The sequence below is a fragment of the Triturus cristatus genome, chromosome 3_1 (assembly GCF_964204655.1).
Source record: "Triturus cristatus chromosome 3_1, aTriCri1.1, whole genome shotgun sequence".
NCBI classification, from domain to species: domain Eukaryota; kingdom Metazoa; phylum Chordata; class Amphibia; order Caudata; family Salamandridae; genus Triturus; species Triturus cristatus.
In genome coordinates, this window is record NC_140583.1 from 402,502,325 (window position 1) to 402,519,728 (window position 17,404).

Genomic DNA, 17,404 nt, shown 5'->3' on the forward strand with positions numbered 1-17,404 from the left:
GAGGGGTTGATTCTTTTTTTGTATTAAATAGAGTGGTTTCTATTATTGAACATATGAGAAAGTTAGCTGGCAAAAAGGAATAATGTGAAGTTTGAGCGTCAAACAATGTAAAGGTAAGGGGATCCGGAGGGCAGATGAGGCGGTAATATGCTAATGGTGTGGGATCCAAGCGGCACTGTATATTACCTGCTTAATGTGCAGTGCCTGCGTTAGTAAATAGTTAGTCTTAAATATTGCAAATCAGCCATGCCAAGTTTCCATTTTGTAAGCAGTCGTAGGTGTGTGCAGTTTTCATATAACAAAGATTCAATAATACAGTGTAAAAAAATTGCAATCTCAAAACAAACACAGCAGCATTTGGTGCACTAATCGGACAGCATATCTTACATACAACAACAGATTAAGAAGCCCGGACTTCTCTTCTTTTGTTGATCTACCCTGTACTTTCTGAGATGGTCCTCCAAGTTTGGGGGAAAATACATGGTTACATTGAAATTTATAGTAGAAGCTTATTGTTGGCCCCATCCAATTGTTCATGCCTTCTGTAACAAGAGTAGAGATGCTGGGATTCCATTTACCTTTGAGGCGATGTTTACTATACATTAACACACCTGTAGTACCTCTTATTTTGATTACTTGTTGGTTCTTGGCCTTATTAACGAATCTTCTATATATCCTAACATTTTATATTTCTGAACACTCTATAATGTCCATTGTAAATGTATAGAGCGGCTCAGGTATCCCAACCTGCCTGAATGAACCATATTGAGTACATATCCAGATCATTGATAATGCATTAGAAGACCACGTCTTCCTCTTTCATCACTACCAGGTGTAACCATGGAATATGTATACTGATGACTAGTAGCAAAACATTTCCTTTGCTGTCTCACTGCATGCTCTGGGCATGAATTTATGAACCACTGATCCTCACTAACATTAATCAGAATATGTGAGGATGTTGATTTGTCAGCTCATATATTTTGACCTCCTATTACAAGTGCGTGTCCATTGACCCACCTCTTTTTGTACCAGGGGACTGTGAGAAGTTGGCCTGATGTATGATGTCACTAGTTCTAGTGTACACCTTATATCAGTCCAAACAACCCTTATGGTGATTTGGTTGTAAAGTCAACCTTATAGACCAGCTATCCTAGTGGTAGCATGGACAAGAGCAGTCTTAGGCTAAACTCTGAATGGCATGTGAAGCCAGCTGTGATACCATATATAATCCCTTGAATACCAAATGAAAGGACACCACAACAGATATATATATAAAATAAAGTGTATTTATTCTAGTCAAACCCTCAGCACTCTTTATGAGATTAGAGGTAAGTACAACACAGTCTTATTTAAGCATACATTAAGTCACACAGGTAAGTAATACAGTTAGGCCCTAGGGGCCACGCAAACCATATACTAAGTAAGTGGTATAAGGACCACTGTCACGGAAATAGGATAGGCCTAGGCCTAGGGAATCGCTGGGGCTACACTGCACTAGCAACAGTTAGGAAGTGGGAGGCCCACGGGATTCAGGTGCAGAGTGGAAACACTCACGCGTAATGCGTAAAAGTCGATAGAAATAGTAGTTGTTTGAAATTAACAGTTTAAGGACACTTCTGAAGCAGCTAGAGAGTCGAGACTCGGAAACTAGACCCTAGGATAGTCACTACCCTTGTGAGCACCGAAGTACCCAAGTTACCTAGCCCACGGACTGCGGGTGCATAGGTGTGAACTTGCGTCGGGTTTCGTCGTGGACTTCTATGGATGCCTGAAGGAAAGTTGCTGACAGGCAGTCAGTGAAGAGTGTCCGGTGGATCCCAAGGTTGGGATCAAGAAGAGAGGATACCTGCAAGCAGAAGGGACAGAGTCAAGGTCACTAGCCAGTGACCACGTGGAACCAGGAAGGAGCCAGGCGATGTTGTGAAGATTGCAGGTGAAGGTGAAGCTTGTCGCTGCAGCCACGAGGACCAGGGAACGTCGAGGACGACCAGGACCAGGAGGCGAGCTGTCCCACGAAGGCTCTTGCTGTTGGCGGCGTCGAAGTTGGACTAGGACTCACCAAGCCTTGGCAAGCCGAACCCACGAAGAACGGAGGACTTGCCTCTGGTGCAGACCAGGAAGGTCTGGGGTGCTTCTCTTTTGCAAGGAAGTGGGAGCCAGTCTGGAGGAGCCAAACCAGCAGTGAAGATTTCTGGATGCGTCGTCACAAAGGCCACTAGCCAACGGGCAAGCAACCAGACAGGTGCGGCAAGCAGGAAAATGCAGAAGGGCCCCACGCAGGACTCGTGGAGTGTGGGGGGCTGATCTTCGGTGCAGATGGTGCTTGGGGTTGGGGCTTCTCAATCCCCGGTGCACAACTTCGAGGGTACCTCAGAAGCTGCGCTGGAAGATACTCGCCACTTTTCCCAGGTAGCCGGTCCCACGTCTCTCGTCGCCTCCACGGATCTCAGCTCGGCTGTGGATGTGGATCAGGGTCGGAGAAGTCTGGAAGTCAAGGCTCTGGTCGGGCTCTGCAGTTGGTCCCTCGTAGAACTTCAGCAAAGCAAAAGGTAGTCTCTTGATGGTGCCTGTTTGCACAGGGTAGCCACTCCTTGGCCACAAGGGAGATTCTTCAGTCTTCTTCTTTCGTCGAATGTCGAAGGTCCAGAGTTTCTGTTCAAGTTGCAGGTTCAGGATAATCTAATCTCCTGGGGCCCAGCTACCACTCTTATACTAATCTGGGGGGCTGGGTTACCTGCTAGGTCACGCCTTATGGGTGGGACCTGGGAGGGGGGTAGTTACACCCCCTTCCCTTTGTCCAGTTTCGCGCCAGGACTGGGGCTGGAGTGCCCCAGCACCGGTTTGAACTGGACTATGCATGGGACACCTTGTTTGCCCCAGGCATGTCTCATTCCTTTCAGCCCTCCCTGCCCCAATACACTAAAGTCTGTCTGGGGAGGTGCTAGCACCTCCCCAAGCAGGAAACCTAATTTCCAAGCCTCCCTTGCCGGGATCACTCCCAGCAGCAGGAGGTCAGACTCGTGTCTGTGGCAGCAGCATCCATTTTGTGATGCTGAGGCTTTGGTTAGAGTTAAACAGCAAAGTAGGATTTTAACATGTCTCTCCTCTAGAAGGGAGGAATAATATCCTCATCACCAGAAATGGTATGGTGGTATTATTCCAAAGTGTTAGACACCTTACACGACATGTTTTGATAAAGCCAAACCATAGTTACCATAACCGTTTAAGATTATAAGGCACTTTAAGAGTATATGGTAGGCTATATCATAGAACAGCTATAAGGACATGGTTCCGAAAGCTGCAGGCAGGCTCAGCTCATGCTAGAGCACCATCTCACATGTTACCAAGCACTCTGCCTCCAGGATTGTTAAGGCCTGCCATAGGAGTGGCTGATAGGTACACATGTGTCTATATATAAGGTAGATATAGATATACTATATCTAAGCAAGGGGTGATTACACGACCTTGCCCCAGCTGAGTGATCAGCCAGTTGTGTCTGATTGGAAGGCCAGACCAGGGGTGGCATAATACATGCTGCAGCCCCCGGGAGGCCTAGGGTACACCTATGCCCTGGGTACCTAGAGTACACTGTACAGGGTCCAATAAGGTGATCCTTACCAATTGTGTATGTACCTAGGGTACATGGAGTCCATTTTAAGGAGAGAGCAGACAGCCTGAGACCCTGAATAGCAGGATCTCAGGCCAACTAAGTCGAAAAACCAGCTAGACACTAGGCAAAAAGTTGGGGGTAACCATAGTCAGATATCCACCTTCCTACACAACCCCCCCCCCCAAACGAAAGGAGATAAGGCTGGCCTTGACAAGGTAAGCCTCTATTGCCTAAGTGGCCATATAAGGAAGAACCAGCACTGGCATGGTTACCCCCTGTCTCATGGTCCACTAAGCAATCCCTCATCCTAAAGGTATCATAGGGTCTCCACCATAGGGAATCTCTACCTTTGGTGTGTCTTTGCAAAGTAAAAGGCTGGTGTTGAGATGGAGTACTGAAGTGAGTGTCCTCAAAGTGAGGCCTCAGCTTCCTCCAATCATCCTCCACCATGGATGCCTTTCTTTCTTTCACTGAGTTGCACTGTGCTCTCAGGGTCAGCCTCTGGCTACCTAAAGCTGGAGGCTGGGTCCCTTTTGTGGGCTTACTGGAGGGACAGGTCAGGTTTGGGGCCCTAAGGTCCCATGTTTGCCTGTGCCCAACAGAATCCCTCTGGGGGAGGTCCCTAACTACCTGTAAAGGGGATCCCTCAGGAATGTTTTTACCCATCACCTGGCTAGGGCTACTAGCCAGGCAATCCTCATTCTTCTGATGGGGGGGGGGGTTCTTGTGGACAGGGGCCCTCTTGGGGTCCACTGGCCTCCCTGACCTCTGCAGCCCTGGGCTGACTGAGGCAGGGTAGAGAGAGGCATGCTACCTGCACCAGACTGGGTCCCACCTTGGAAGGGGCCACTGACATCAGAGGCTCTGCCAGGCCAGGCCTGGCTACCTCTGGGGCAGTTCCTTCACAAGGGGTGAGGTCAGATCCCTGAGGAGGCTGACCTTTTCCTAATGTCTGGGGAGAGGGAGACTTTTCTTACTCCCCACTACTCTCTGTTTGTGTGGAATGATCCATAGTTTTAGGCTTCACTACACCTATGTCAGTCTGAGTATGGGCTGAGACCATTACAGCCTTGCCAACCTTTTCAGGGAGGCACTCAGTTTGGGTTTGAGCTGTGACTGTCACAGCTCTGCCAATCTCTACAGGGAAGTCTGTCTTTGCCTGGGCTGTGGCTACCACTGCACTTCCAACCTTTTCAGGGAGGAAATCTACTTGGACAGGGGTTGTGACTGGCACAACCCCACTACCCTTTTTTGAAAGGCCTACCATTTTAGAATGGGTGTCTTGTTCAACTCCAGCCCAAGCTGAGAGTTCTAAGACATTCCCCAGTAAGCAGTCCACAGTCAAGGTTGGAGACACTGCCACCCTTTTAGGGCCAGTGACACCTCCCCAGCTGAGACATACCTCTGCCATGGGATGACTGTTCTGTTTGCCATCAATGTTAGTTACCTGGTATGAGAAACCAGGCAAAAGCTGCTCAGAGGGAACTAGCCTATGGGCCACCATAATGATCCTAGCTCCTGTGTCTCTGTAGGCCTCAGCTTTTCTACCATTGATGTAGGGCTCCTGTCTGTACCTACCCAAAGTGTTGGGACAGGCAGTGAAGTTGGCAAACCCCATGCCACCATCACAGACAAGAGTAGCTGCTGTAGGGGAATTGGCTAAGCCAGGGTCCCCCTGTGTTCCCCAAGAAAACCCAACCAAATTTTTGGGGGCACTCCCACCACCTGGGGGATTACTGCTGACAGTAATAGGTGGTGTGACAGGAGTAGTTGGAGGAACAGTTTTGTTTTTAGCCTTTGGGCAACTGCTGTCAGTTTTCCAATGCCCATGAGTTTTACACTCATGGCAGTAAGGCTTTTTAACTGTGGTAGAGGAGGGAGCTTGGGACCCAACACCCTGTGTGGAGTTTTGGGGCCCTGAGGAAGATTTCTCTTTTGTTTTATCCCCACCCTTCTCTTGAGGCTTGGTGGTATCTTTCTTTTAGTCACCACCCTGATTTTTAGGCCCAATCCTGATCCTGACCCATTTATCTGCCCTCTTTCCCAATTCTTGGGGAGAGGTCAAATCTGAGTCTACCAGGTGTTGATGGAGAAGCTGGTTCTGACAATTACTAAGGATCTGCTCCTACATAATCAAGTTGTACAATCCTGTATAGTCCTGCACCTTGCTGCCAGTTAACCAACCTTCCAAAGCCTTAGTGGCACAATCCACAAAATCAGACCAGTCCTGTGTCTGTGTCTTCTGGGTGTCTCTGAACAACAACCTATATTGCTCAGTGGTTAAGCCAAACCCATCTATCAGAGCACTCTTCAGGACTTTGTAATTGTTAGCATCCTCATCACTGACTGTGAGGAGCTTGTCTCTACCTTTGTCAGAAAAGGAGAGCCACAAGATAGCTGCCCACTGACTCTGTGGTACCTGCTGTACTTTGCAGGCCCTCTCCAAAGCAGTCATCCATTTGTGGATGTCATCCCCATTCTGATATGGGGGGACTATCTTGCTTAGGTTTCTATGGTCATAACACCTATCCCTATCTCTAGGAATGTTGCTGCCACCAGTGGGTTCTGACCCACACAATTTTTGCTCTCTAGCCAGAGCAAGCTTCTCCTTGGCAAGGGCAAGTTCCTCCCTCTGAATCCTCAGATTAGCTTCCCTCATTCTGGCTTCATGCTCCTTTCTCTCAGGGGAAGTCATTCCCCTGTGAGAGGAAGCATTAGAGATGCTAGAGACATGGGAGTGGATGGATTCCCTTGAAGGGGATCTGTCTCTCCTTCTTCTCTGGGTAAGCCCACTTGGGGGTCTGTATGGGGGGACCCCATGCAAACTCCCATGTAAGCTTAGGTTAGTCTGGCTAAGTCTTCCAACTTGGCCCTGGCTGTCTACCTCTTCATCTGAAGTCCCATCTGACTCATCTGTGGTGGGTAGACCCTTATCTACAGCTATGGCACCATACTTGGCAGCTCTTTCAGCATCATAGGCCTCCAGAAGCTCCACTAGCTGTCTAAGGGTAGGGTTGGAACCCTGTTTTAATCTCCTGGAGGTACACAGTTGTCTCATCTCCTGGAAAGTGACTGCATCATATCTAGAGGGAATCTGTCTAGGATTCTCCTCTCCTGAGGGAGTATCAGTGTGATCTCCATTCAGGGACATGATTCTAGTGAGGGTGTGGTGTGTGCACCTACCTACACTAGTTGTTTCTACTAAACCTCTCTGGTAGTTGTAGTCAGGGTGTGTTACTCCCTTCAACCTACAACCACTAAGTCCAGTAGGACTTAAGTATTATAATCTATGTTATATGTACCTAGATAATATCTGTGCGATCTTTCAATTTAGTATCTCAAGATTACAATGGTATTACAACAGCAAGCTCAGATCCCAACCGCTGCTCACCAATGTGAGAAGTTGGCCTGATGTATGATGTCACTAGTTCTAGTGTACACCTTTTATCAGTCCAAACAACCCTTATGGTGATTTGGTTGTAAAGTCAACCTTATAGACCAGCTATCCTAGTGGTAGCATGGACAAGAGCAGTCTTAGGCTAAACTCTGAATGGCATGTGAAGCCAGCTGTGATACCATATATAATCCCTTGAATACCAAATGAAAGGACACCACAACAGATATATATATAAAATAAAGTGTATTTATTCTAGTCAAACCCTCAGCACTCTTTATGAGATTAGAGGTAAGTACAACACAGTCTTATTTAAGCATACATTAAGTCAAGTCACACAGGTAAGTAATACAGTTAGGCCCTAGGGGCCACGCAAACCATATACTAAGTAAGTGGTATAAGGACCACTGTCACGGAAATAGGATAGGCCTAGGCCTAGGGAATCGCTGGGGCTACACTGCACTAGCAACAGTTAGGAAGTGGGAGGCCCACGGGATTCAGGTGCAGAGTGGAAACACTCACGCGTAATGCGTAAAAGTCGATAGAAATAGTAGTTGTTAGAAATTAACAGTTTAGGACACTTCTGAAGCAGCTAGAGAGTCGAGACTCGGAAACTAGACCCTAGGATAGTCACTACCCTTGTGAGCACCGAAGTACCCAAGTTACCTAGCCCACGGACTGCGAGTGCATAGGTGTGAACTTGCGTCGGGTTTCGTCGTGGACTTCTATGGATGCCTGAAGGAAAGTTGCTGACTGGCAGGCAGTCAGTGAAGAGTGTCCGGTGGATCCCAAGGTTGGGATCAAGAAGAGAGGATACCTGCAAGCAGAAGGGACAGAGTCAAGGTCACTAGCCAGTGACCACGTGGAACCAGGAAGGAACCAGGCGATGTTGTGAAGATTGCAGGTGAAGGTGAAGCTTGTCGCTGCAGCCACGAGGACCAGGGAACGTCGAGGACGACCAGGAGGCGAACTGTCCCACGAAGGCTCTTGCTGTCGGCGGCGTCGAAGTTGGACTAGGACTCACCAAGCCTTGGCAAGCGGAACCCACGAAGAACGGAGGACTTGCCTCTGGTGCAGACCAGGAAGGTCTGGGGTGCTTCTCTTTTGCAAGGAAGCGGGAGCCAGTCTGGAGGAGCCAAACCAGCAGTGAAGATTTCTGGATGCGTCGTCACAAAGGCCACTAGCCAACGGGCAAGCAACCGGACAGGCGCGACAAGCAGGAAAATGCAGAAGGGCCCCACGCAGGACTCGTGGAGTGTGGGGGGCTGATCTTCGGTGCAGATGGTGCTTGGGGTTGGGGCTTCTCAATCCCCGGTGCACAACTTCGAGGGTACCTCAGAAGCTGCGCTGGAAGATACTCGCCACTTTTCCCAGGTAGCTGGTCCCACGTCTCTCGTCGCCTCCACGGATCTCAGCTTGGCTGTGGATGTTGATCAGGGTCGGCGAAGTCTGGAAGTCAAGGCTCTGGTCGGGCTCTGCAGTCGGTCCCTCGTAGAACTTCAGCAAAGCAAAGGGTAGTCTCTTGATGGTGCCTGTTTGCACAGGGTAGCCACTCCTTGGCCACAAGGGAGATTCTTCAGTCTTCTTCTTTCGTCGAATGTCGAAGGTCCAGAGTCTCTGTTCAAGTTGCAGGTTCAGGATAATCTAATCTCCTGGGGCCCAGCTACCACTCTTATACTAATCTGGGGGGCTGGGTTACCTGCTAGGTCACGCCTTATGGGTGGGACCTGGGAGGGGGGTGGTTACACCCCCTTCCCTTTGTCCAGTTTCGCGCCAGGACTGGGGCTGGAGTGCCCCAGCACCGGTTTGAACTGGACTATGCATGGGACACCTTGTGTGCCCCAGGCATGTCTCATTCCTTTCAGCCCTCCCTGCCCCAATACACTAAAGTCTGTCTGGGGAGGTGCTAGCACCTCCCCAAGCAGGAAACCTATTGTCCAAGCCTCCCTTGCCGGGATCACTCCCAGCAGCAGGAGGCCAGACTCGTGTCTGTGGCAGCAGCATCCATTTTGTGATGCTGAGGCTTTGGTTAGAGTTAAACAGCACAGTAGGATTTTAACATGTCTCTCCCTCTAGAAGGGAGGAATAATATCCTCATCACCAGAAATGGTATGGGGGTATTATTCCAAAGTGTTAGACACCTTACACGACATGTTTTGATAAAGCCAAACCATAGATACCATAACCGTTTAAGATTATAAGGCACTTTAAGAGTATATGGTAGGCTATATCATAGAACAGCTATAAGGACATGGTTCCGAAAGCTGCAGACATGCTCAGCTCATGCTAGAGCACCATCTCACATGTTACCAAGCACTCTGCCTCCAGGATTGTTATGGCCTGCCATAGGAGTGGCTGATAGGTACACATGTGTCTATATATAAGGTAGATATAGATATACTATATCTAAGCAAGGGGTGATTACACAACCTTGCCCCAGCTGAGTGATCAGCCAGTTGTGTCTGATTGAAAGGCCAGACCAGGGGTGGCATAATACATGCTGCAGCCCCTGGGAGGCCTAGGGTACACCTATGCCCTGGGTACCTAGGGTACACTGTACAGGGTCCAATAAGGTGATCCTTACCAATTGTGTATGTACCTAGGGTACATGGAGTCCATTTTAAGGAGAGAGCAGACAGCCTGAGATCCTGAATGGCAGGATCTCAGGCCAACTAAGTCGAAAAACCAGCTAGACACTAGGCAAAAAGTTGGGGGTAACCATAGTCAGATATCCACCTTCCTACAGGGACCTCTACAGAATTTTTTTTCCAGCTATCTGACATCATGTATGCTCCTGTTTTTATCACTCCACTATCATCAGTGAGTAATCTCTAAGTCTGTACTGTGGCTGCATATCTCCTGTACCTCCCATAGGGTGACATCTGTTTGTGACTGGAACCAAAGTTTGCTTTATACATCCCATGTGTGTTGCTCACTCTCCTCTTGTTACCAGCGGAACAACATAGACCTATATCATGATAGCCTGTATTTAGTGTACATGGTAGACTGACTGAAATCCTTCTCCACGACTGACTGTATTTCTTTTCTGCAGGCTGGAATCCTTTTCCTCTATGGGATTGAGTAGACATTTCATTATGACGGAATTTATACAGCATATACCATGGACCATTTAATTCTTGTCCATGGGTGGATCAATAGTCTGGCACAATTGGGCAGAATCAACACTAAATTAAGGAAAAATCATGTGTTCCTTGTCTAACATCTCTTTGGCCCAATGACATGCTTAGGCATAGGGACCTAATATAAGAACCCCAATTTGGATAACTCACAACACCATAAGGTCTTGCTTAAGTCTACCTGAATTATTAAGCGTTCCTCCGTGGTGAGTAATCCATGGTAATTTGCTGTAACATGCCTTAACCTTGAAATTTGGATCTGGTGAAAGAAATAATTGCTTAACCCTCATCTTCCTACCTGGCACACAATCGTCTGAGTGAGTAACACACTAGTTATAGGGTGACCCAAAGGGAAAGGAGAGGTGAGATAATGAAACCTGCTACAGGCTACTAATTATCAGAGTATGCAGAAACGTTTCTGGAGACTCTACACACTCAATACCTGCTAATTACTACCCTTATTCTATATCCAAAAATGTATTGAGATGTGTTTTGACACTCTTGTAAGGGTTTAGCCAACAACACCTCTCAATCATCAGTTGCTATGCTCAAATGAGTGTTCCAAACCCCTGGTAATGTAATTCAAATGTCCAAGAAAAAGACTGGACTTAGTCTAATGACACAAAGAAGAGAGTCTCTTGGGTATGATTCAAAATATTTTTTTATTTCTCAAAAGTGCCTTGAAAAAACTTACGTTGTAGTCTTAATCTCTTGATACAAGCATCACATATTTATATAGTATTGTACATTTTGCAGCCAACACATGTTTCGCACCTTAAAATGACATGCAAGCCTAGGGCTTTATCAAGGCTGAAATAACAACATGGAAAAGAAAAAGAAGGGTAAAGAAAACCATAACATAATCCTCTTTTGTCATGAATAATGTGAAAAGGTGCCACACTGTGATTAAATCATGTCACTGTGCTAAAGTAGTGACAAATGTCCTCATTTTCTTTAGTTTGAACTTTTTATGCTGGTACTAAGTGAAAGTGATTTCAGTGAAAATAGATCATTTTGTATAATATAGGTTTATTTTTGATACGTTGAAAACCATATAATGTATATATAATTTTAATTTTTAATTTAATTTTTTATTCTATTATAGATGTTAAATCTAGTGCACTGGCATGGAGAATTTAGTTTCCTGTTCACTGGTAAGTAAGTATTTGAAATCTTATGGTTAAACTATTAGGTTAGAATGACCATAAGTATATAATACTACGCTTATAAGAACAAAAAACAGGTAGTAGTGGAAAGAAAATCACACCTCGTATTAACAATACACTATTTAGTGGGCATATCAATGGACATTGAGTACATGTAATCAATTGATTAGGGAGATGGTGCTAAGGAGGTAGTTCCACACCCTACTACCAGGGGTGTGAGTACACGTTTGACCTAGGGCCCAATATGTCAACATACAGAACAGAATACCACAGCACTCATATCAAAGTGTTCCAAATGTATAATAGATCCAAACAGTAAGGAGTCATCCTGAAGATAGACGTTTTCTTCATTTTGTCCCATAGGTCAAGTTTCTCCAGTTTTCAATAAATGGAAGACAGCCAACAGGTGTATCATCACCAACAGTGACTTTTTCAAGGCAGCATAAAACGATAAATCAATGATTTAGAACATAAAACCAACCATAAAATAACATTTATACAAATAAATTAGAGACAAGCTTCTGAAAGTAATTGGCCATGAGTCATAAGAACTAAACCAGTATACGTTGGTCAAAGAGACGCTGTAGAAGATGTTTTAAAAAACCGAACCCGAGATTGTGACGTAAGATATTTATAAAGTATAATGTAGATTTTCCCCAATTTTGATGGTCAGAAAATATGGATTTCATTAAAGACACGGAGGCTAATATTATTGCAATCTTCCTTATTTAGCTCACCACAGCCACTTTAAAGAACTTAGAATGTTGTAAAACAAACAATTCCAACCCAATAAAAGGTCAGAAAATATACATAACTCTTCCTTCTTTTTCCAAAACATTCTTAAAGTAAGATAAACAAAAAACATGAAAACAGAGTCTCAAAGGGCTTTGATCCACTTCCTCATCAAAATCCATTAGTAGGAAATCCAACTGTGAATAACTTCTCTTTTATTGTTGAGCTCGACCTACAAATAAGCAAAGAGAAAATTAACAGAGGATTGGGTTAGGGAGGGAATAATATACGCCTCAGTGTTTTAAATAAAATCCAGATTTTCTGACCATCAAGGTTGGGGAAAATCTACATTTTATGACAAGACCAAAGACTAATCTTATTGCAGGTTTTAAGCATTTCCAATAGACATGAAGCAGCGTTTTCAACAGGTCTAAAATAAAACCTGCAAAAAACCATATCATTTGACCAATCAGCACATTTAAGAATATCATTCAAAGAACCTCCTTGCAAGAAAACTTGAGAAGCAGAAGCACCATGAACAGAGTGTGCGCCAACCATACTAACATCTACATCAGACATTCTCATCACTTCTTTAACCCATCTTGCCAGAGTTGAAGATGAAACGCCTTTGTGAGGTTTCCTGAAATAAATCAGTAACTGTTTGACATTACATCTTAATAGGGAAGTTTTCCGCTCATACTCTTTAACACATCTAACAGCATATAAATTCACCTAATCATCAAAATAAGGATAGAAAATTGTTTGAGAATTAGTTTTGGTTCTACTGTTTAAATAGAAACATTTATCTTCGGGAGAAAAAACTCTGTTGGAGATTTCTAACGCTTTGACATCGGAGACTCTAAAAAGAGACTAAACAGAGAAGGGTTTGTCAATTTGAAGGAAAGTAATTTAAGAGATAGCGAATCATTTGAACCCAAGACATTAGAAACATCCCAAAGGGAGTTGTACCTAGAATTCTGTGGTTTTGAAATCCTGATACTTCTTAATAATCTCTTAATGAGTACATTTTGACCTACAGAATAGCCATTAACTAAAAGCAGCGATAGCAGAACGATGACATTGATAGTTCTATAAGCTAGACCTCTTGCAAACAATTCTTATAGATATAGATTGGCTATTTCAACTACATCAACCAAAATGGGATCAAAATTTCTTCCGCAACACCAGCAAACCCATTTTTGCCAAGCCAATCTATACATTTTACGTGTTCCTGGTGCTCAAGATTCCTTGGTGAGGTTTATTGCCTCTTCAGAAAGTCCTTGCACTTCCCATAGATTCCTGACATTTTCCAAGCCATTATTTTTAATTCCCATCCTAGAACTAGATCGTGCAGCTCTCCTGAAGGACCTAGAAGAATTTCCATGAATACCGGTTGTAAGACCATATAATCCACTAGCATTGCTAACAACATAGGGTACCATACTTGAGACTTCCAAAGGGGAGTCACAAAAACCAGTGAAACCTTCCATTAGCAAATAATTGCTATTACTTGAGTAATTGTTGAAAAGGGAGGAAAAGCATATCCTTTCAGAATCCTCCAGTCTTGTCTGAAAGCATCCACCCCTGCAGATTCCGGATCCGGATGCCAACTGTAGAAAATCTTTAGTTGGGTATTGAGTCTGTCCGCAAACAGGTCTACCTGACATGGACCCCAAATTTCCATCGACCTAGAAAGACTTCCCTGTTCAGACACCAATTGCTTGAGTCCCTGTGATTCCTTCAAAACCAATTTGCCTCCATATTCTTCAAGCCAGAAATGTGTTCCGCTTGAAGCACAATATTCTGTTTCAGACAAAAGTCCCAAAATACGTTTGCAAGTCTGCCAAATATTTTGATTTCGGACCTCCTAGCTTGTTCACATATCTTACTGCTGAAACATTGTCCATTCTCAAGAGAATTGAACATCTTCCAGAGTCCTTCGCAAAGCTTTTTATTGCAAAAGAACCTACCAGAAGTTCCAAGCAGCTTATATGTAAACTCCTTTCTTTTTCCTTCCAAAGACCACCAGTAGAAACTGAGCCACAGCTCGCTCCCCATCCTGAGAAACTCGCATCTGACTCTATCACCAGATCCGGTAGAGACCCAAAAATTGCTCTCTCATTCCATGCTTCCATATTCTTTAACCACCAGTCTATTTCTTCCCTCGCTTCTTTAGAGAGGGTTATTTCCTCCGAATAACTCAAGCCATCTCTTAGGTGTTTGCTCTTCAGACGCTGGAGCGCCAGATAATTCAAAGGACCAGGAAAAATGGCTTGGATCGTAGAGGATAGCAAGCCTATTGCCCTTGCTAGCATTCGAAGAGATATTTTCCCCACAATTAGGATATTCCTTAGTTCCTTTTTCATGTGTTTTAATTTTTCTCTTGGGAGTTTCAGTTGGCCTTGCACAGTGTCTATCATAAAACCTAGGAATTGAGTAACCTGATTTGGAATTAGACACAACTTCTGTCTGTTTACCATGAACCCCAGGTCCTCCAAAAGGTTTATTGCCAAATTAGTGTGATCTATCACTCTCAGTTTTCACTTGATACATTATAAGTATGTCGTCTAGATAGCTAATTAGACGTACCCCTCGTTCTCTTAGGTAAGCTGCCACCAGCCTGAGGACCTTGGTGAAACACCAATGGGCCGAAGAGAGATCGAAGGGTAGGCATACAAACTCCTACATCTTTCCTGCCCATCTGAAGCAGAGATATTTTTGGTGATTTTTGCAAATAGGGATTGTTAAGTAGGCATCTTGTAGGATTAATCTTGTTAGGCAATCCCCCGGTTGCAATATGTCTCTTATTAAGTGTAGACCCTCCATTTTGAAATGGTGATATTCTACCCAATCGTTGAGACTCTTTAGATTTATTACAGGTCTCATACCTTTCTCTTTTTTCTGGACTAGAAAAATATTGTTTACAAAACCTTTTGACGAATCTAGAGATTCTCTGATTGCACCTTTGTCTAATAGTTCTTGAACCTCTTTGTTGACTAGTTCTGATAGCTCTTTGTCGAACCTTATTATTTCCGGGATATGGTCTTGCACAGGATCCCCCACAAAGTCTATCTGGTATCCCATAACAGTCTCTAACACCCAAGGGTCTTGTGTTATCGATAACCAATTTTTTGCAAATTGAGCTAGCCTCCTACCTATCTTTATAGGGGTAACAGAAGGGTCTTGACTTACCTGAGCCTCTTGTGCGACGATCACCTTGTTGTCCTCTTTCTCTAAACCCTTGTCTCGGAGGGTAGAAACCTACATATGAGTTTTGGGATTGATAGAGGTTAGGTCTAAAATAATCCTCTCTGAAAGGAGGTCCTTGAATTACCTTGGCCTTGGCCGGGGAATGGCCCACTTGATTGCCCGGCCCTGCCAAAAACATGCCTGTCAAATACCTTCTTAATCTCCCTTTGAGATTTTTGGAGGGAGCTAAAGGCGCCTACATACTTAGACATCTCCTTGATAAAATCATCGCCGAAAAGTAGCCCATTGGCTTCTTTCCCTCCTTCATTCTTGGCTAGCTCAACCAATTCGGGGTTGATTTTTGGAAGGATGCTCTTTCTTCTATCAACAGAAATGGCTGTATTGGCATTGCCTAGTAGGCATACTGCCCATTGGAACCATTGCCTTATCTCTTCGACATGGATTTACCAACAAATGCCTCTTCCGTCATATCAAATCAGTTGTTTCAATATTTTTGCGTTTTCTGCTAGCCTTACCTCCTCTTTTAGATAGGGGGTCCTCATTGGCTGACCAAAATCTCTCTTGATCTGAGAGTCTATTTTGGTCCAAAGAAAATATTTCTAGCTTCTTATCCATTTTCTTCTCCATATCTTGAGAGAATGTTTCTAACATTCCCCTTAATTTTTCCTCAAGGAACTCTTCAAGGATACTAGGGTTTGTTTCATTAATTCTTTCTTGAGAATTCATGGTGGAGGTTATTAAAAGTTAAAGCCAATGATTTAAAATGCAGGCTAAATGGTTTAAAATCTAGTAGATTGAAATGCAGGGTAAAAGCTTTTCAGAAAGTACAGCCACGTCTGGGAAGAGCAGTTGATAATCAGCTGATACTGTGAGGGCAATAACTGTCACTTTTTAAAGGAACATTTTGGCGTGAGAACAGTTAAAAGCTATGTAAGGCATCCCAATGCTTTAAAATGGCAGCCGAGACTAAGTGGAAACACAGACCCGGCATCCCTGATAATCCTCTTTCTGTTTCAGTGAAAATTCCTAAACCGGGGATTGTATTTCTGGTAGAGGAGAGGGACTGCGGTACAAAGTGGCCCCAAGCGTCAGAAGAGGACTCAGTAAAAAGCGAGTCGACCCCGGTATTGAAAAGCACGACTGCGTTTAAACTTGCAGCGGCGCTGAACAAGCCCAAAGTGAAACCATTGTGGACAGGAGAAGTAGCGAGGACTCGGCCACGTTCGGAGCATTATTGGACCTCCTAGCAACGCGGCGGAGGTGCGCACCCGGTAACCAGGGAGGTTACCATGGTGCGCGTCTCGCCGTCTTCATGGAGACAGTAAGGGATTCAAAGAAAATCAAATGGCTAGTAAAAACGAAATGTTAAGTAAAAGCTGAAAGAAAATGTTAATAAATATGTGAATTAAGAAGCTGATTCACATAGCAACACGATAGAAGACATAACTAGTCAATTAGCATCAGTAAGCTTAGCAAGTAAACAAGAATAGTAAAATATGTAAATATAAAGCCTACATTCATGAAAAGGCAAGACACAGGTACTAAAAGACAGAACAAGTCCACAACATAGTGATAAGCAGCCAACGTCCCGTGTCTGCAGTGGCCAAGTGCAAAAATCGGCAGCTAGATTGTAAGTGTGGAAGGAATTAGTAAGAGATAGGCATGTTAGTAGAGAAGTCGTTCGAGTGAATAGACATTAAAGTTCATTTAAGCCTTAGAGTTGAAATAGAGCACAAGCACAAAATAATAGTGATGAACAAGTGATCCATATAGCACCTCGACCTAATACTTTAGTGTTTAAACATAAAGAGCAAAAACTATTAAAAGTAGCATTTACATGAAGCTTCGTTCTACATAGTAAACATAAGGAATTAAGTAGTCATACTGAGTGTCCCCTATGTCGGTAAAATCTATCACTCGTCTCATAGGATTTGAACATGAAAAAGACACGTAGTGGCCAGCCATAGTGGCCCACCATGCGTAGCCCAGGAGAGAAGATGACATATCAGATACTGCAAAATGTCAAATGATACTCTTAAGCAGTACACAAATTGAAAGAGTGATTAGCGACAGATTGTCTCTAAATTATTTGTATAAATGTTATTTTGCAATTGGTCTTATGTTCTATGTCCATGGTACTCATAGTACGGCC